At 48.1% G+C, this 20,433-nt stretch overlaps 1 protein-coding gene across 3 annotated transcripts in view; it reads left to right on the forward strand.

The window, feature by feature from the left end:
* Positions 1–3,767: 3,767 nt before the first annotated feature.
* TMEM100 (transmembrane protein 100) overlaps positions 3,768–20,433 on the forward strand; it is a 70,699-nt gene continuing 54,033 nt past the window's right edge. For 2 of the 3 annotated variants that reach the window (XR_012322041.1, XM_073684135.1), the window contains exon 1: positions 3,768–3,883. The gene's annotated coding sequence lies outside the window, so the exon portion shown is untranslated. The remainder of the gene's footprint in view (positions 3,884–20,433) is intronic. The other variant, XM_073684136.1, reaches the window with a different exon arrangement.

Below are 20,433 nucleotides of genomic sequence, written 5' to 3' on the forward strand. Positions count from 1 at the left end.
GGAATTTTTTTAACAATTCCTCAACAAGGGCTTTTCTGCCCCATTTTAGTAGACCTGTCCGCCTGGGAAATAAGAAATAGAAAGTTCTCCTTGTAGCGTGGGTCACCAACCAGTAATGCTTGTCACCCGAAATTTTGCGAATGTGAGGGTCATGGGAAAGGCAGCGTAATATAAACTCAGCCATGTGTGCCAGACTGGTAACAGGCAAGACTTCCGTGTCCTCACCAAGAGGATGACTGACCATGCTCTCCTCCTTCTCCTCCTCCCTGTCCTCAGGCCATCCACGCTGAATAGACGGTATGACACTTGTGCAGGTAGTACCGTCTATAGCGCATGAAACTAGCTCCTCCTCCTCATTGTCACCCAATCCACGTTGGGATGAGATGAGGCTGGTCTGTGTGTAATCACCCTGTATGGTTCCTTGCTCCATCTCATCGTGCTCTGCCTGCAATGCATCCTCTTTGATTGTGAGCAGAGAGCATTTCAGAAGACAGAGAAGCGGGATGGTGACGCTAATTATGGCATCATCGCCGCTCACCATCTTGGTGGAGTCCTCAAAGTTTTGGAGGATAGTACATATGTCTGACATCCATGTCCACTCCTGAGGTCTTATGTGTGGAGTCTGAACTGAATACCGACGGCCTTGTTGATGCTGGTAGTCAACAACTGCCCTCTTCTGCTCATAAATCCTTCCCAACATCTGTAATGTAGAGTTCCAACGCATGGGGACATCACACACAAATCGGTGAGCCGGAAGCTGTAGGTGATTTTCTAAAATGGGCACACAGGCAGCGTACTTTGACAAGCAGATCCTGCAGCTCCGGGTAGGTTTTGAGAAACCACTGAACCACGAGGTTAAGCACATGGGCCAGGCATGGTACGTGTGTGAGCTCGCCTCACCTCAGAGCCGCCACCAGGTTCTGGCCATTGTCACACACGACAATGTCTGGCTGTAGATTCAGTGGTGTCAGCCACAGATCTGCCTGCTCTTTCAGAGCTGTCCACAACTCTTTAGCATTGTGTGGTTTGTCACCTAAGCATATTTGCTTCAGCACAGCCTGTTACCACTTGGCCGAGGCAGTGCTGCAGTGCTTCCAGCTTGTGACTGATGTGGTCATTTCAGAGATGGATGCTGAAGAGGAGGAGGAGGTGCAGGAGCTGTAGAATGTGGGGGCAACCCTGATTGACCCAGGGCCCGCAATCCTCGGCTTTGGAAGGACGTGTTCCGTCCCATGGTCTGACTGGGTCCCGGCTTTCACTATATTAACCCAAGTGTGCCGTCAGCGAGACGTACTGTCCCAAGCACTTGTCCACGTGTCCGTGGTTAGGTGCACTTTCCCAGTAACTGTGTTGTTGAGGGCATGGCTAATGTTGTGGGACACGTGTTCATGTAATGCGGAGACGGCACACCGGGAGAAATAGTGGAGGCTGGGGACCGAGTACCGAGGGACTGCCGCCGCCATCAGGTTGTGGAAAGCTTATGTCTCCACAAGCCTAAAAGGCAACATTTCAAAAGCAAGCAGTCGCGAAATGTGTGAATTCAGTAGTGTGGTCTGTGGAGCGTTGGCTGCGTATTTGAGCTTGCATTCCAAGGACTTGGTTAGGGATAACTGAACGCTACTTGCTGGTGGTGCTAGTTGACAGTGTGCAACGACAGGTGCAGGGCAGGAGGCATCTTCTCATGCGCCATGGACAGAGGATTGGCTTGAACGCACAACAGCAGAAGAAGCAGTGGTGCCACCCGCAAACACTGTTCCTGGAACCTGGGGTTCAGCCCACTTAGTCGGGTGCTTTGCTGCCATATGCCTAATCATGCTGGTGGTGGTCAGGCTGCTAGCTTTGCTACCCCTGCTGATTCTGGCATGGCAGGTGGTGCAAATGGCCTTTTTGGGGTTATCGGCAGAGTCTTTAAAAAACAACCAGACTAGGGAAGACCTAACAGTTGTACTTGCAACTTCCTTCGTGTTGATGTTACGGTGAATGGTTGCCCGCCTTCTGTCTGCGACCACCACACTCCTTCTTGCTGCCTGTTGTGGTTTTATAGCTGGCCTATAGGTAACTATTTTTAACAGCGACCTTGTGTAAATAACTTCACTAACACACTGCAACAAAATTTCAATGGAGGCCAGAAATGGCTGAATTTTCTGCGCACTTATATGTGATTCGTGTGATGCACAAACCACAGTTTTAAATAGATGGATTTTTAGTGCTGTAAAATGGAAAAGACTTGGCTGTATTCTGCAGTGCCAACAAGCAAATGGAGCAGAAAAACGGTGTTCTCTGGATTGCTTTTTAAGCAAATAATCAGGATTAAGATCCAAAAAAAAATTATTCCTGGCCCCTGATACCTGGGGCTATTTCTAGAAATATCTGTAAAAGCACCAGCAGACAGAACTGGAATGGACCCTCTTGATATGTGCACTGCAGTCTGCTATATACCCTGTCTGCCTAGCAGTGATATCTATGCAGCTGGATTAGTCCTCAGAAGGACTGTTAGTTGAGATGGATATGTGAACAATATATAGTGGTATACCTACACTAACTAAGAAACAAGCAAATCTCTCCCTAGCTCAGCAGCATCTCTCCCTACACTGTCTGATTCCGGAGTGACTGTGACGAACATGGCGGCGCCAGGTCTGATATAGACCTGATGACGCTGTGCGGCCAGCCAGTCATTGTAATGCCACAACCAACATGGCTGCGGCATTACAGTGTGTGGCAGACAATCCCTGCATGTTCATTGACTCTCTAAAAAGCGCCAAACATGCAGGGAGGGGACCCGAGCTCCCGCCGAGCAACTCCGGAAATACTCAGCGAGCGCCGAGCATCTTGAGCAGTGAGATGCTCGGGCGAGCACCGAACAGTAGCGAGCATGCTCGCTCATCACTAGTGCAGAATCAAAACTTTTCTGTACTATAAAAAAACAGCTTCACATCTGCACCAGAAACGCATCAAATAAGGCAGAAAAGGCCTAAAAAATGCAGCAATGATCAGAGAAGATTGGTATTGTGGAGTTTGGTGCGGACATCTGCAGAAAAGAAAGCACAGTATTTATGCAACGTGTGAACACGGCCTTACAGACACAAAAAAAAACGGATGTCATATAGTAAAGCTACATAAAGATGAGAAAGTTCCGGCTGCTATGACTATAAATAAATGAACAAAAAAATAAATCCACAGGTCGCAACTAGGGCATGACACACATATGACGTCGCACCAGCCCTAGGTGATCCCATGGTGTGGACGCCGGATGTATGAGATTCGCAGCCTCCCATCAAGTCGCCAGGTAGCACTGATCTGTACACTGGACCGGTGTGCCCATGAATCGATCCGCTCATCTCTAGTCCCAACTGTTCCGGATACAGCAAGACAATCCCGGCTTTGGGTCTATGCCCTGCAGTCTCAGGCCTCAGCTGATATCTCCTCCTGCCAGGGTAGAAAGAAATGGTAAATTTGCGTGGATTGGGGTGTGGTCAGAGGCGTCGCCAAAACTTGCATGCCGCACGATTTCTCCCTCTTTCTGTTCTTCCAAAAGTTGGAAGGTATGGTATTGCCCCTACAACTGTATAGTTTGTACTGATAATTACGTAGAAAGAATGAACATAGGAAGCAAAGTACAGATCAGATGGTTCTCATTAACATACCTCCTCCATACATGTTTACATGGTATTATATGTGGAATAGTCGAACTTTCTTCTGCATGGATAAGACTACAGAGAACTGTTGTCACCCTGTCACATATTTTACCACCCTCCCTAAGAGCTCTTCCCAGCCAAACAGCAATTTGAAGCCATTCCCTTACAGTGTGTGCTTTGCATTCAGTCACTGATTTTCTTCTGTACATGTGTCTGCCTCAGTTCAGTTGCAGCCTGCCTGTGGAAAGGTAAGGTCTGGCTCACTGCTGCTTTATCTGTTCATTTCTGTAGAACATTAGGCATTCTTTATTTATTTATTTTTTGTTATATTGCTGATTTATTTGCAAAAATGTGTAATATATATGCATGACTTAGGATTATGATTAAACTTTGGGCTAATTGTGTAAAGTGAGTGTACAATAAATCATCATAATAAAACCCTGTTATTTCATTTAGATGCCTGTTATTATAATGACTTTTATAAAGTGAAAATAGTGTATAACATATATATGTGATATTGTGTAGAGATATAGTCAATAATGTGCCATGCTGTGGGCAGCTGTTGTACTGTGTTGTTGCAGGAACATTTTCATATACTTGCATTTTATTATTGGCAATGAATACATATTATCTATGGAAAAAAACACCATATTCAGACTTACGGAGCCCTTATCCTGTATGAAGTGAGCAAATAAAAATGTTTTTCACAATTTTGTACTTCTCCATAGTAGCATTAAAAAGGGTGATTGGAGCCATAGTGGCCGAGCATCTTTACAGTCTCTATAGGCTCAATATGTTAGCGCTCCAAACTGATCCACGTATCGTAGAGCTAAACGTGTCACTCCGAGCAATCCATCAGCATAATATCAGAATGTGTTAAGAATGATTTCATATCGGTCTGTGAGTAAATTTACTGCATTATCTTGCCTTTGAGATAGCAGTGTGCACAAATCTAACTGCAAAATCAGCTCTTCTTCATCTATATAAGCTTGTAGTCCCTACAGTTATGTATAACTACATACCGTTTAGGAATGAATATCCGAAACACTGGAATCCTTCATTTTTATGCCATGATCATAAACTTTGCTGGAATGTCTTGAATTGACTTGATATGTTTCGATGCAATATTTATAGGCTTGTGATGATAACGCTTCTTTTGCAAATGTAGGATTGGACACATTACTGTAAAATGATATTAATTGAGATCAGTTCCTAGAGAGGACTTTACTTGTACCTTGTTTTCATTGTAGGGCAGAAGCATTTCTTGCTATGTCATCTGAGGTGTGTACATCTGTTTGCTATGTCTGTGGTGCACCTATAGATGATACCTACTATCTATCTATCTATCTATCTATCTATCTATCATCTATATATCTATCTATCTATGTTCTTTTGATGAAAAAAATAAAATAAAAAAGATATGAGTAGGGATAAGCGGACCCAATGTTGTTCGCGTTCGTCGGGTTTAGTCCAAAGTTCGGTTCGGGTACCAGAACTCTACCTGAACTTGAACGAGAACCCAAATCCTGTATAAGTTAATAGGGACCTGAACTTTTGTGTTGTTAAATGGTCTCTCTCGGTTCCGTTACCAACCCCAAACTTTACAGTTTGTGTTTGTTCATCTCTAGATATGAGCTACAGATGATTGATAATAGATAGATAGATAAATAGATATGGATAGATATTGATAGATAGATGGATAGATAGATGATAGATAGATTTATGAATAGATAGATACAGATAGATAAATAGATATGGATGGATAGATAAATAAATAAATAGATAGATGATAGTTATGGATAGATAATAGATAGATATATGGATAGAACCCTAACCCTTAACCCAACCTACTGTATCCTCTCCATTCCCGTAGAATGTAAGCCTGCAAGTGCAGGGTCCTCTTCCCTCCTTACCAGTCTATCATTGTTAGTTTGTTTACTGTAGTGATATTCTTATTTTGTATGTAACCCCTTATGTACAGCGCCATGGAATCAATGGCGCAATATGAATTATTAATAATAATAATAATAATAATAGATGAAAGATGGATCGATAGATAGATATGGATAGATAGATAATAGATAGATAGAGACCTATAGATGATAGATAGATAGACAGACAGATAGATATGACATAGATAGATAGATATAGAGGGATAGATAGATAAATAGATAGATAGATAGATAGATAGATAGATAGATTAGATAGATAGATAGATAGATAGATAGATAGATAGATAGATAGATGATAGTTATGGATAGAGGGATAGAGAGATAGATATAGATATAGATAGATAAAAGATAGATGGAGACGTATAGATGATAGATTTATAGATGATAGATAGATGGATAGATGAGATATATACTGTATATATATATATATATATATATATATATATATATATATATATATACAGTACAGACCAAAAGTTTGGACGCACCTTCTCATTTAAAGATTTTTCTGTATTTTCATGACTATGAAAATTGTACATTCACACTGAAGGCATCAAAACTATGAATTAACACATGTGGAATTATATACTTAACAAAAAAGTGTGAAACAACTGAAAATATGTCTTATATTCTAGGTTCTTCAAAGTAGCCACCTTTTGCTTTGATGACTGCTTTGCACACTCTTGGCATTCTCTTGATGAGCTTCAAGAGGTAGTCACCAGAAATGGTTTTCACTTCACAGGTGTGCCCTGTCAGGTTTAATAAGTGGGATTTCTTGCCTTATAAATGGGGTTGGGACCATCAGTTGTGTTGTGCAGAAGTCTGGTGGATACACAGCTGATAGTTCTACTGAATAGACTGTTAGAATTTGTATTATGGCAAGAAAAAAGCAGCTAAGTAGAGAAAAACGAGTGGCCATCATTACTTTAAGAAGTGAAGATCAGTCAGTCCGAAAAAATTGGGAAAACTTTGAAAGTGTCCCCAAGTGCAGATGCAAAAACCATCAAGCTCTACAAAGAAACAGTCTCACATGAGGACCGTCCCAGGAAAGGAAGACCAAGAGCACCTCTGCTTCTGAGGATAAGTTTATCCGAGTCACCAGCCTCAGAAATCGCAGGTTAACAGCAGCTCAGATTAGAGACCAGGTCAATGCCACACAGAGTTCTAGCAGGAGACACATCTCTACAACAATTGTTAAGAGGATACTTTGTGCAGCTGGCCTTCATGGTAAAATAGCTGCTAGGAAACCACTGCTAAGGACAGGCAACAAGCAGAAGAGACTTGTTTGGGCTAAAGAACACAAGGAATGGACATTAGACCAGTGGAAATCTGTGCTTTGGTCTGATGAGTCCAAATTTGAGATCTTTGGTTCCAACCACCATGTCTTTGTGCGACACAGAAAAGGTGAACGGATGGACTCTACATGCCTGGTTCCCACCGTGAAGCATGGAGGAGGAGGTGTGATGGTGTGGGGGTGCTTTGCTGGTGACACTGTTGGGGATTTATTCAAAATTGAAGGCATACTGAACCAGCATGGCTACCACAGCATCTTGCAGCGGCATGCTATTCCATCCGGTTTGCGTTTAGTTGGGCCATCATTTATTTTTCAACAGGACAATGACCCCAAACACACCTCCAGGCTGTGTAAGGGCTATTTGACCAAGAGGGAGAGTGATGGGGTGCTACGCCAGATGACCTAGCCTCCACAGTCACCAGACCTGAACCCAATCGAGATGGTTTGGGGTGAGCTGGACCGCAGAGTGAAGGCAAAAGGGCCAACAAGTGCTAAGCATCTCTGGGAACTCCTTCAAGATTGTTGGAAGACCATTTCCGGTGACTACCTCTTGAAGCTCATCAAGAGAATGCCAAGAGTGTGCAAAGCAGTCATCAAAGCAAAAGGTGGCTACTTTGAAGAACCTAGAATATAAGACATATTTTCAGTTGTTTCACACTTTTTTGTTAAGTATATAATTCCACATGTGTTAATTCATAGTTTTGATGCCTTCAGTGTGAATGTACAATTTTCATAGTCATGAAAATACAGAAAAATCTTTAAATGAGAAGGTGTGTCCAAACTTTTGGTCTGTACTGCATATATATATATGACTCGCCCCCTGGGCCGTGGGGCACTCGGAGCCGGGCATTCGGGAAACGATGGGGGTAGTAGTGGCAACCCGGTTCCATGGCTCAGGGTGGTCAGACCATTGGTAGTCTGCGACGCGCTGTTGATGTGTCCGACTACGCCACCCGTGGATTGCGGTCAGTGCGGACCGCCGCTGCCAGGTAGACCGCTGGGGCTGATGATGTATGCAGCTGGGATAGTGTGACTCCCCACGGGAAGAGTGCGGCCCCAGGGCAGTATAATGGAAGATGGGGGTGATGGTGCAGGACGTCCCAGTACCGTTAGTGCTGGAGGAGCAAGGAGCACACAGACAACAGGTTGCAGTCCAGGGTCTTTACTAGAACAGGTGAACTGACCCACAAACAGGCCCGGCTAGGAGGGGGCCTGGACGTCTGAGAGCAAACGGGAAATTGGCCCTGGTCAGGGTGAGGGTGTAGGCCTACCTTGCTCTCTGCGCTCCTTCTGGCTATCTCCGCCTGGTAGGGTAACAGCCCACGGTCCCGAGCTCACCGTGTCCTCTCGCCCGTATGGTTTGCAACGTGGGTTCCTTTCTACTCCCGGCCTGGTACGGCTCTGCTGGTCCCTTCTGCTGTGGCAGAGCCTCCGGGCTTCTTAGGCCAAGGAACGTACAGTCCCCTGCGGACTGGTTATCTGCTGTAGGACGTGGAATCCTCACAGCCTCAGACGCCAAAGTCTGGTAAATTTGGTTCTTTATCTGACAGGACAGGCGTACTTCACCTCTTGTCCCTGGCTTGTGGCTCTCCTACTGCCACACGTCCTCTTAGGGTGCTATACAACTGTTTCTCACTGCTCTGGGACACCTCTCAATCTAGAGACAGGTCGTCCAGTTCTCCCTAACCCTGCCCCCAGTTCCAGCTTTTATAGGGGCAGCCTGCTCCCCCTACTGGCCTGAGACAGGAGGTATTGCATGCTAATGTTCCCCTGACCAGAGAACCTCCCCCTTGCTCTCAGACACAGCTTTATTATATTTGTGGCATCCAGGCCAGGGTGACACATATACACTAGCTATTGAACCCATTCTATGCCCGGGTGGCGAGCATTTTTATTGGTATATGGTCTCCCATGCTGGTATGTGCTGCCCCCCTCCTGGTATTTGTGCTGCCCCCATCCTGTCCCCACCATCCTATCCTGGTATGCATGGCACCCCTCACCCCCAATCCTGGTATGCATGGCACCTCTCATCCCCAATCCTGGTATGCATGGCACCCCTCAACCCCAATCCTGGTATACATGGCACCCCTCACCCCCAATCCTGGTATGCGTGCCACCCCTCATCCCCAATCCTGGTATGTGTGGTACCCCATCCCTCATCCCTATCCTGGTATGTATGGTATCCCTCATCCTGGTATGCATGGGCTCCTCACCCACATCCTGGTATGCATGGCACCCCTCATCCCCATCCTGGTATGCATGGCCCCTCATCCTGGTATGCATGGCACTGCACATCCCTATCCTGGTATGCATGGCACCCCTCATCCGCAATCCTGGTATGCATGACTCCCTCATCCGCAATCCTGGTATGCATGGCACCCCTCATCCCCAATCCTCGTATGCATGGCACCCCTCATCCCCAATCCTGGTATGCATGGCATACCCTCATCCCCAATCCTGGTATGCATGGCTCCCTCATCCCCAATCCTGGTATGCATGGCTCCCTCATTCCCAATCCTGATATGCATGGCACCCCTCATACCCAATCCTGGCATGCATTGCTCCCCTCACCCCCATCCTGGTATGCATGGCACTCCTCATCCCTATCCTGATATGCATGGGCCCCTCATCCCCAATCCTGGTATACATGGTACCCCTTATCCCCAATCCTGGCATCCCTATCCTGGTATGTATGTTACCCCTCATCCTGGTATGCATGGCACCCCTCATCCCTATTCTGGTATGTATGGTACCCCTCATCCTGGTATGCATGGCACCCTTCACCCCAATTCTGGTATGTATGGCCTCCTCATCCCAGAAACCTGGCATGCATGGCACCCAATCCCTCATCCTAGTATGCATGGCACCCCTCATCCTTATCCTGGTATGCATGGTACCCCTCATACCTATTCTGTTATGCATGATACACCTCATCCTGGTATGCATGGCACCCCATCCCTCATCCTCGTATGTATGGTACCCCGCATTCCTATCCTGGTATGTATGGTACCCCTCATCCCTATTCTGGTATGCATGGCACCCCTCACCCCCCCAATCCTGGTATGCATGGCACCCCTCACCCCCCAATCCTGGTATGCATGGTCCCCTCACCCCCCAATCCTGGTATGCATGATCCCCTCACACCCCAATCCTGGTATGCATGGTCCCCTCACCCACCAATCCTGGTATGTGTGGCCCCCTCACCCTCAAATCCTGGTATGTGCGGTACTCCTCATCCTGGTATGCATGGTCCCCTCACCCCCCAATCCTGGTATGTGTGGTACCCCTCATCCCCCAATCCTGGTATGCATGGTCCCCTCACCCCGCAATCCTGGTATGTGTGGTACCCCTCACTCCCCAATCCTGGTATGCATGGTCCCCTCACCTCCTAATCCTGGTATGTGTGCTACCCCTCACCCCCCAATCCTGGTATGCATGGTCCCCTCACCCCCCAATCCTGGTATGTGTGGTACCCCTCATCCTGGTATGCATGATCCCCTCACCCCACAATCCTGGTATGTGTGGCCCCCTCACCCTCCAATCCTGGTATGTGTGGCCCCCTCTTCCCTTTCACACTGTACACACATACAAAAAAATAAACAGTTATACTCACCTTTCTTCTCTGTGCTCCAGCGCTGCTGCGTCCTGTTCTGCCGGAGGCCGAGGGAGGAGTGCGGCACCAGAGCACCGCGCTGTCCTGCGCCATTTTGCTGAAGACACACTTCAAATGTGTCTTCAGTAAAATGGCGCCGGGTAGGGCTATGCGCATGCGCCGATCCGACGCCTCACTCCTGCCCTGGTCTCCGGCGAAGAGAGGCGCCGCGGCAACGCTCCTCCAGGTCAGGTAAGTATGTATGTATGGCGCCGGAGATCCCGGTACGCAATCAGTGCCTACGCATACCGCGATCTCCGGCGCCATACACTCCTCTTACCTGTAACGGCTGGATGCGTGATTCTGTCTGGAGTCAAACTGCGCGTCGCGCATTCTTCAGTCTATCGAGGCTTCAGACAGAGACACGCATCCCCGGTTATATTATAGATATGGATAGATAGATAATCTATGTGATAGATAGATGATAGATTTATAGCTAGATAGATATACTCCAGAAACATTTAAGTGAAAAAATAAGCCTTTTTTCACCCATAGTGTAGTTGTGTTGTTTCGGTACCAAACACAATACTGAACCTTGCTCAGGCTGAAATGTTGAAACTACACTATAGAAAAATGAGTCTATTTTTTCTCTTGAATGGTTTTGGAGGTCTGCCTTTTTCCCAGATTGTGTACTTTGGACATTTTGGTAATTGTCCTGGGACCTGCACCCATAGTTATTATATAGCAGTGCTGCTTTAATTCTGTTCAGATAGATAGTTATATTTCATTATTTTACTCACTTATATAGCACCATTAATTCCACCGTGCTTTACATACATCAGCATCACTGTCTTCATTGAGGCTCACAATCTAAATTCCCTATTACTTTGTTTTTGGAAAGCCGGAGGAAACCCACGCAAACACAGGGAGAACATACAAACTCCTTACAGATGTTGTCCTTGGTGGCATTTAAACCTTGGACTGCAAGACTACATTGCTAACCACTGAGCCACCGTGCTGCCAAATAATGTACATCTTCCATTCTAATAGTGCATATTCTCAAAGATTTCTTATTGTAAAGATCCATTTTCTGGAAATTTTAGCCTGCTCTTCATACAACGTTCAAACATCTTAATAATTTACAGTTTTAGTTAAAAAAAAATGAGCCCATTTGAGAATTACTCTACAGAGTAGAATTGTGTTTTCGTGCCTATCTCTTTTGTACAATAATGCACATGAACACCCGGTCTATTGTTTCCCCAGACACAGTGCTATATAGATAATTGGGAGTCGGGACTGTGGCTGGTACTGCAGCTCACAGTTTCTCAGTCCCATTTATCTGAGTGAGGCTGACCTGCAGTGCAAGGCACAGTCACAATCTAATGTACATGGCTGTGTCAGGTAAACAATGAAGGGGATGTAATGTTACATGGAGTGCTTGTGGCCCCGTCATCTTCAGTCAGCTTGGGGGGCTTGGCAGTGTAGCCTTACCCCTACTGATCAAATATTCAATGACAATCCATGAAAATGACTTTGTTGCTTCATATACATGCTATCCTTTGTATAATGTTTTTTATTTTATGACATAATTGCAATGCCCCTGATTTGGTGTTACAGTCTTTCGATGGATCATTTTTAGTGTTGAGCGAGCACTAAAATGCTCGGGTGCTCAAAGCTCGGGCCGAGCTCGCCGTGATACTCGGGTGCTCGACCCGAGCAACGAGCCCAATGTTAGTCTATGGGAGACTCGAGCATTTTTGCGGTGGCACCCCCGGCAGTCTTTTAAAAGCCTAACAAGTGCCCAAAACGATAGTGACAGTGCTCAAATGACATGGGGACAGCATGGGGATCGCCCCAGGAAGCATTTCTGACCCCCAGGTCACTGCTGTCAACAACGTGGTCAGAGGTATTAAGCCACTTTTACAGGCTCACAATAAAACGAAAGTGAAACTTTTTTCCTGTGAAATATGTTAAGGAACATCCTTTCCAGGGAAAAGACTTGTGTATAAGTTAAAATAAATGACCAAAAACAAAAATACTCCTCCACACCTTCGGCTATGTTCACAAGTAGCATTTTTTATGTGTTTTTGCGCTTTTGTATTGCTTTCAACTATGACAAATGCATTCACCGGGAAATGTCATTTTAACATTTTACAACCTTATCTGGCCATGTCCTGTGTGACACATGCATAAAGTGCTGAAAAGACATGGGAACAGCATGGGGAAGACCCCTGGAAGCATCTCTGACTCCCAGGTCACTGTCTAAAAGTGTGCCCATCATATGTGATCCTTGCCGCATCAGAAGATGCAGACTTGCAACTATCCCCATGCAAGTTCTAGTCCCAGGGCAGTGTTCAATTGTACCTCCCCCATTCCTTGCAATACAAGCGCAAGTATGCAGCCTGCCACCCACCCACCCCCAGGCTGCAATACCATACTGCTTGCTTGAACTTGAAATTGGGCCTTTTAGGCATGTAGAGGCGGAATCCGGCCACCACGTCATGGCTGTTTTGGCGGCCTGGAATCCATACTCAGTCCCCAGCCGCCCGGCGGCCGGGTGTCCATACTCAGTACCCAGCCGCCCCGCGGCCGAGTGTCCACACGGTCCCCAGCCGCCTGGGGGCAGTCGGGTGTCCATAAACGGTCCCCAGCCGCCCCCATTTCTCCTTGGAACATCCCCCCACACACTTTTCTTAGCCCGGCCTGCTTTAGGCAGCATTGGACGAGCCCACCAGAGAACCAGACTCCTCCGGTGGACCCTGACTTCTCCATCGGTGGAGTTGAGAGTGCCAAGGTGAGGAGCATGATGATGATGACAGAAGTTAGCATCTGCTATGTTTTCTTTTAATGCAAGTGTAAGTGTGCAGCCTGCCACCCACCCACCCCCAGACTGCAATTCATACTGCTAGCTTACACTTGAAATGGGGCCTTTTAGTTTAGAGGAGGCCGAAGCTGGCCACTACCTCATGGCTGCTTCGGCAGCGAGGTATCCATACTCAGTCCCCAGCCGCCCCTATTTGTCCTGGTGTGCCTTATACATAAGATTAAGCGCGTATACCAAAACATTACCTGTGCCCTCCCCAGTGCATTTAGTGGGAAGGAGAGCCTATTCCGCTGTAGTGTGTGCATGCCAAACCCCTGTTCATGGTACATGCGAAGATGCCTCCCTCCTTGCACCTGTCATTGCAGACTTGCAACTATCCCCATTCAAGTCCTTGTCCCAGGGCAGTGTTCAATTGTACCTCTCCCATTCCTTGCAATGCAAGCGCAAGTATGCAGCCTGCCACCCATCCACCCCCAGGCTGCAATACCATACTGCTTGCTTGCTTGCACTTTAAATTGGGCCTTTTAGGCATGTGGAGGCGGAATCTGGCCACCACGCCATGGCTGTGTCGGCGGCCTGGTATGCATACTCAGTCCCCAGCCGCCTGGTGGCCGGGTGTCCCCGCTTGCTCCCCAGCCTCCAGGGGGTGGCCGGGTGTCCATACTCGGTCCCCAGCCACCCCTATTTGTACCGGTAACCTTTCCCACACTTTTCTTAGCCTGGCCTGCTTTAGGGCAGCATTGGCCGAGCCCACCGGACTATCAGACTCCTCCGGTGGGCCCTGGCTTCTCCATCAGGGGAGTTGAGAGTGCCAAGGTGAGGAGCATGATGAGGATGATAGAAGTTAGCATCTGCTTTGTTTTGTTGTAATGCAAGCGCATGTATGTAGTAGCGGCTAGGCCTGAGGAGGTCAGCGTTTTGGCGCATATCCTACCTCCTCCGAGGATTGCTGGATGTTTTCCTTCTACTATCCAAGTTCTATGACTCCCGTTAAAACAAAGCTTCAGGTGATAAATGATGGATGAGGTAGTGGCAAAGGAGAAAGAGCAGGAGGAACAGGGACCATTCACATCAATATCAGGCCAGTCAACCAGATATGTCTTGTAGGATATGTTTCTGTAACAAAAGGAGCGGTTCGGCTACACAGTTATAGGGCATACAGTGAGTGCAATGCCTACCAAAAATTTCGAGGCACTCCAATGCCCCTTGGAAATGACATGGAGGTCAATGGGCGTTAACTAAACCTTTTTTTCCATTTCTAGCAACTGGGTCTCCTGTGCACTGTTGGCCTAAGCAGTGAATGGAATGCTTTCCAAAAATTATGAGGTACTGCAATGCCCCTTACAAGAGCCATGTGTGGCACCCCAGGGGTCTGGTCACCACAGTAATAGAGATTACGTCGGAGAGCAAGTGGGAGGTTTCCTGGTCAGGATCCCTTAAACATGCAACATCCTCCTGCCCCAGTCCTGGGAGGGGAGAATTCTGCCCTTATAAACTGGATCTGGGGTGGGGTTGAGTGAGTCAGAGAACAGAGAACAGTCAGAGTCAGAGTGAGGGCAAGGGAAAGTAACAGCAAGGAGCTCTGTAGGAGCTAGGAGCTAAAGACGAGGGGCTGGAAGCTGAGCAGAGCTCGCCCTGGCAGAAGACAATAGGAACCGGACACAGGAGTCCGAAGCTGTGAGGACTTATATATCCAGCAGCAGAAACCATCCGGCAGGGTATTTCAGGTCCTCTGGCCATAGAAGCCCGGAGGCTCAGTCAGAAGCAAGGGACCAGCACCGCCGTCATGGAGCGGAGACTAGCAGAAGGCCCCAAGTCACCTGCCATACGGGTGAGCACTACACGGTACACTCAGGGACGTGGGCTACTTCTACCCGCTTACAGCAAGGTAGCCAGGAAGAGTGCAGACAGACGGGGAGGCCTACAACTCCACCTGGCCAGGGGAACTCCTGCTTGCTCACAGACTGACCAGGCCTCTTATGCTAGCCAGTACTCCCGGGAGGGTCTACCTTATAATCATCAGTAAAGACCCTGAACTGCACTGCAAAGGCTCTGAGTCATTCCTGCTGCGCTCGTGCACCATCACCCCCATCATCCACACTCACTGCCCTGAGGCTATACTCCTCCCGAGGGGAGTTATCCCATTTTATGCTGCGCACACAACACCAGCCTCAGCGGTCTGCCTCGCAGCGGTGGTACTCCCTGACCGCAATCCACGGGTGGCGCAGTCGGACAATTAACCTCAAAACCTAAGAAAGATTGCCACTGGTTTGACCAGCCTGAGCCACGGGACCGGGTCACCGCCACGGAGACTACAGACCCCAGAGACCCGGCACCGGGTATCTCACACACGTGTACACACGGCCCAGGGGGCGCATCACATGCAGTACAGCATATTACAAACATAAGTCCCATTATTGGGGAGTGGGTGTCCCATAGTATTTGCTTATGCCTTGCAAGCAAAAGCTGCCAAAAATTAGGACGGAGCAACTTGCAATGCCCCTTACAAGAGCCATGCAGTACAGCATATTACAAATATAAGTCCCATTATTGGGGAGTGGGTCTCCCATAGTATTTGCTTATTCTTTCCCAGCAAAAGCTGCCAAAAATTAGGATGGAGCAACTTGCAATGCCCCTTACAAGAGCCATGCAGTACAGCATATTACAAACATAAGTCCCATTATTGGGGAGTGGGTCTCCCATAGTATTTGCTTATGCTTTCCCAGCAAAAGCTGCCAAAAATTAGGACGGAGCAACTTACAATGCCCCTTACAAGAGCCATGCAGTACAGCATATTACAAACATAAGTCCCATTATTGGGGAGTGGGTCTCCCATAGTATTTGCTTATTCTTTCCCAGCAAAAGCTGCCAAAAATTAGGATGGAGCAACTTGCAATGCCCCTTACAAGAGCCATGCAGTACAGCATATTACAAACATAAGTCCCATTGTTGGGGAGTGGGTCTCCCATAGTATTTGCTTATGCTTTCCCAGCAAAAGCTGCCAAAAATTAGGATGGAGCAACTTGCAATGCCCCTTACAAGAGCCATGCAGTACAGCATATTACAAACATAAGTCCCATTATTGGGGAGTGGGTCTCCCATAGTATTTGCTTATGCTTTCCCAGCAAAAGCTGCCAAAAATTAGGATGGAGCAACTTGCCATGCCCCTTACAAGAGCCATGCAGTACAGCATATTACAAACATAAGTCCCATTATTGGGGAGTGGGTGTCCCATGGTATTTGCTTATGCTTTCCCAGCAAAAGCTGCCAAAAATTAGGACGGAGGAACTTGCAATGCTGGCACCCTGGTGGTATAGTGGTGGTGGAGGCTGAGGATAAGGAGAAGAAGATTAAACAGCCGAAACGAGGAAGCGTATACCCATGTGTGGGTGTGAAGCGGTGCATGTGAATACACCTCCCGAAATAACACAGTGCATTTGACTTTATGTTACTCTGCTGTCATTTGGTGGTGATGAGAAGTCTGGCCCAATCCAGCCCTTGTTCATTTTGATAAGGGTCAGCTTGTCAGCATTGTCAGTTGACAGGCGAGTGCACTTATCAGTTATAGTTCCCCCAGCGGCACTAAAAACACGCTCCGATAACACGCTAGCGGCAGGGCAGGCCAGGACCTCCAAGGCGTACAGAGCGAGTTCATTCCAAGTGTCCAGCTTGGATACCCAATAATTAAAAGGCACAGAGGAATCACGGAGGATGCTGGTACGATCGGCAAGGTACTCCCTCATCATCTTTTGAAACTTTCCACTCCTTGTGAGAGTACCCCGCGCCTCAGGGCCTGTAAGCTGGGCGGGTGTCAGAAAACTGTCCCAGAACGTTGAGAGTGTTCCCCTGCCTCTGCTGGATTGGAGTTGCATCTCTCTCGCCTGTACGCCTTGGTTGGGCAACAAACTGTGACCTCTGCCGCTAGCGTGTTCAGATGGGAATTTTTTTAAGAGTTCTGCAGCAAGGGCCTTCTGGTATTGCCCCATTTTTGTAGACCTCTCCACCTCAGGAATAAGAGAGTGAAAGTTCTCCTTGTAGCGGGGGTCTACAAGTGTCACCAACCAGTAATGACTGTCACCCAACATTTTGACAACGCGAGGGTCACGGTTAAGGCAGCGTAACATAAAGTCAGCCATGCGTGCCAGACTGGTAACGGGCAAGATTTCCGTGTCCTCACCAAGATGACGACTGACCTTGCTCTCCTCCTCCTCCTCCTCTTCCTCCTCCCCCCTGTCCTCAGGCCACCCATGCTGAACCGACGGTATGACACTTGTACAGGTACTACCGTCTACAACGCATGATAGCAGCTCCTGTTCTTCCTCCTCCTCCTCCTCCTCCTCTCCCTCATTGTCCCCCAATGCACGTTGGGATGAGATGAGGCTGGGCTGTGTGTAATCGCCCGCTACGGCTTCTTGATCCATCTCATCATACTCTGGCTGCAATGCCTCCTCTTTAATTCTCTGCAGAGAGCGTTGCAAAAGACAGACAAGTGGGATGCTGACACTAATGATGGCGTCATCGCCACTCACCATCTTGGTGGCCTCCTCAAAGTTTGTCAGGATGGTACATATGTCAGACATCCAGATCCACTCCTGAGGTCTTATGTGTGGAGTCTGACCTGAATATCGACGGCCTTGTTGCAGCTGGTACTCCACAACTGCTCTCTTCTGCTCACAAATCCTTTGCAACATGTGGAGGGTAGAGTTCCAATGTGTGGGGACATCACACACCAGTCGGTGTGCCGGAAGCTGCAAACGCTGCTGCAACACAGCAAGGGCGGCGGAAGCTGTAGCCGACTTGCGAAAATGAGCTGACAGGCGGCGTACTTTCACGAGCAGATCTGGCAACTCGGGGTACGATTTAAGAAACTGCTGAACCACGAGGTTAAGCACATGAGCCAGGCATGGTACGTGTGTGATCTCACCTCGCCTCAGAGCCGCCACCAGGTTACGGCCATTGTCACACACGACCATGCCGGGATGTAGGTTCAGCGGTCTCAGCCACAGATCTGCCTGCTCTTTCACAGCTGTCCACAACTCACAAGCAGTGTGAGGTTTATCACCTAAGCTTATGAGTTTCAGCACAGCCTGTTGCCGCTTGGGGGAGGCAGTACTGCAATGCTTCCAGCTTGTAACTGATGTGGTGATATCTGAGATGGAGGCTGAACATGAGGAGGAGGAGGAGGAGGAGGATGCGCAGGAGCTGTACACTGTGGGGGCAACTCTGACTGACATAGGGCCCACAATCCTCGGTGTGGGGAGGATGTGTTCCGTCCCAAGGTCCGACTGGGTCCCGGCTTCCACTATGTTTACCCAGTGTGCCGTCAGAGAGATGTACCGTCCCTGGCCACAAGCACTTGTCCACGTGTCAGGTGGACTCTCCCAGTAACTGCGTTGTTGAGGGCACGGCAGATGCTTTGGGACACGTGCTTGTGTAGTGCGGGGATGGTACACCGGGCAAAATAGTGTCGGCTGGGGACCGAGTACCGAGGGACGGCCACCGCCATAAGATTGAGGAAGGATACCGTCTCCACAAGCCTAAAAGGCAGCATTTCCAATGCAAGCAGTCGTGAAATGGGCGAATTTAGGACTGTGGCCTGTGGGGCTTTAGCTGCGAATTTCCGCTTTTGTTCAAAGGTCTGGGATATGGACAATTGAACGCTGCGGTGGGACGTGAACGTGGACGTTGATGCTGTTTCTTGAGAAACTGCCATAACAAGTGAAGACTGAGAGGAGGGGGCATCTTTACATGCAGTATGGACAGGGGATTGCCTTGCACACACAACAGGGGGTTCTATTGCATGCACAACAGTGGAAGAAGCAGTGGTGACACCCGCTGACACTGGTCGTGGACCCTGGGTTTCGCCCCACAAAGTAGGGTGCTTTGCTGCCATGTGCCTGATCATGCTGGTGGTGGTCAGGCTGGTAGTTTTCTCATCCCTGCTGATGCTGGCTTGGCAGGTGGAACATATGGCCTTTTTGGGGTTATCAGCAGAGTCTTTAAAAAAATTCCAGACTCTGGAAGACCTACCGCTTGTCCCTCGTGTTGGTGTTACGGGGAACAGTTGCCTGCCTTCTGTCTGCGGCCACCACACTGCTTCTTCCTGCCTGTTGGGGTACTCTGCCTCCCTCCCCCTGTGTGCTGCTGGCCTCACTCTGCGTGTCCTCCTTCCACGTTGGGTCAGTTACTAGATCATCCACCTCCTCCTCTTCCACTTGCGCACCACGATCCTCCTCCTCACTTCCTGGCAATTGTGTCTCGTCATCGTCAACCTCTTGTGACAGATTGCCAACGTCGACTTCCTGTGGCCGTGGCTGTTCAAATATTTGGGCATCGCAACATGGGATCTCCTCTTCCACCACTTCAAGCGTATCAGGCTAGGGGCCCAAATATGGAAATGGACCAGTGAACAGCTCTTCAGAGTGTCCAAGTGTGGGATCACTTGCTGTCTGACGACACTCGGCATGGTGGGAGGAAGGAGCATCAGGATGAGGAGGAGTATGCGGTCGAGACTAACGGCTACTAAGAGTTGACGGTGTGGAAGACAGACCGGAGGTGGTGGTGCCCAGGTAACTGGAAGTATTGTCTGCTATCCAATTAATAACCTGTTCACACTGATCAGTTCTCAATACTGGTGTTGTTCTGTGCTTCCCTAGTAATTCGGTCAAGAAGTGGGAGCGAGAAGATGTGGCTGTTGGTTGTGGCACATTTTCACCTTGGCCACGACCCCGTCCTCTGCACGAACCATCACCAGAACGTCCACTTCCACGTCCCTTGCCACGCGCCTTGCCCATTGTAAATTAAGTAAAATAGCTTACACTTGCACTATCAATGGAAAAAGGGTAATAAAGAGTAGATTAGAACCGTGGAAGAGGAAAACCACAGTTATTGTTTACTGGGGTATACCACACTCTTTTAAATAGAGATATTTGCGGCTGAACAGTGAGCGACACACTCAGACTGCTTTTTTTTTTAGATACCAAAGGCCCAAAACTGGATAGTACAGCGGATTTACCCGTGGAACTGCGAAACCACACTGGGATGTCGGGCCTACACAAGACTATTTTCAACAGATATATTTTTGTGTCACAACAGTCAGGAGACACTACTGTTTTTCTTTACGGAAAAAACTACCA

The sequence above is a fragment of the Phyllobates terribilis genome, unplaced genomic scaffold, assembly GCF_046119375.1.
Source record: "Phyllobates terribilis strain yellow unplaced genomic scaffold, ASM4611937v1 Scaffold_5__5_contigs__length_657084704, whole genome shotgun sequence".
Classification (NCBI taxonomy): domain Eukaryota; kingdom Metazoa; phylum Chordata; class Amphibia; order Anura; family Dendrobatidae; genus Phyllobates; species Phyllobates terribilis.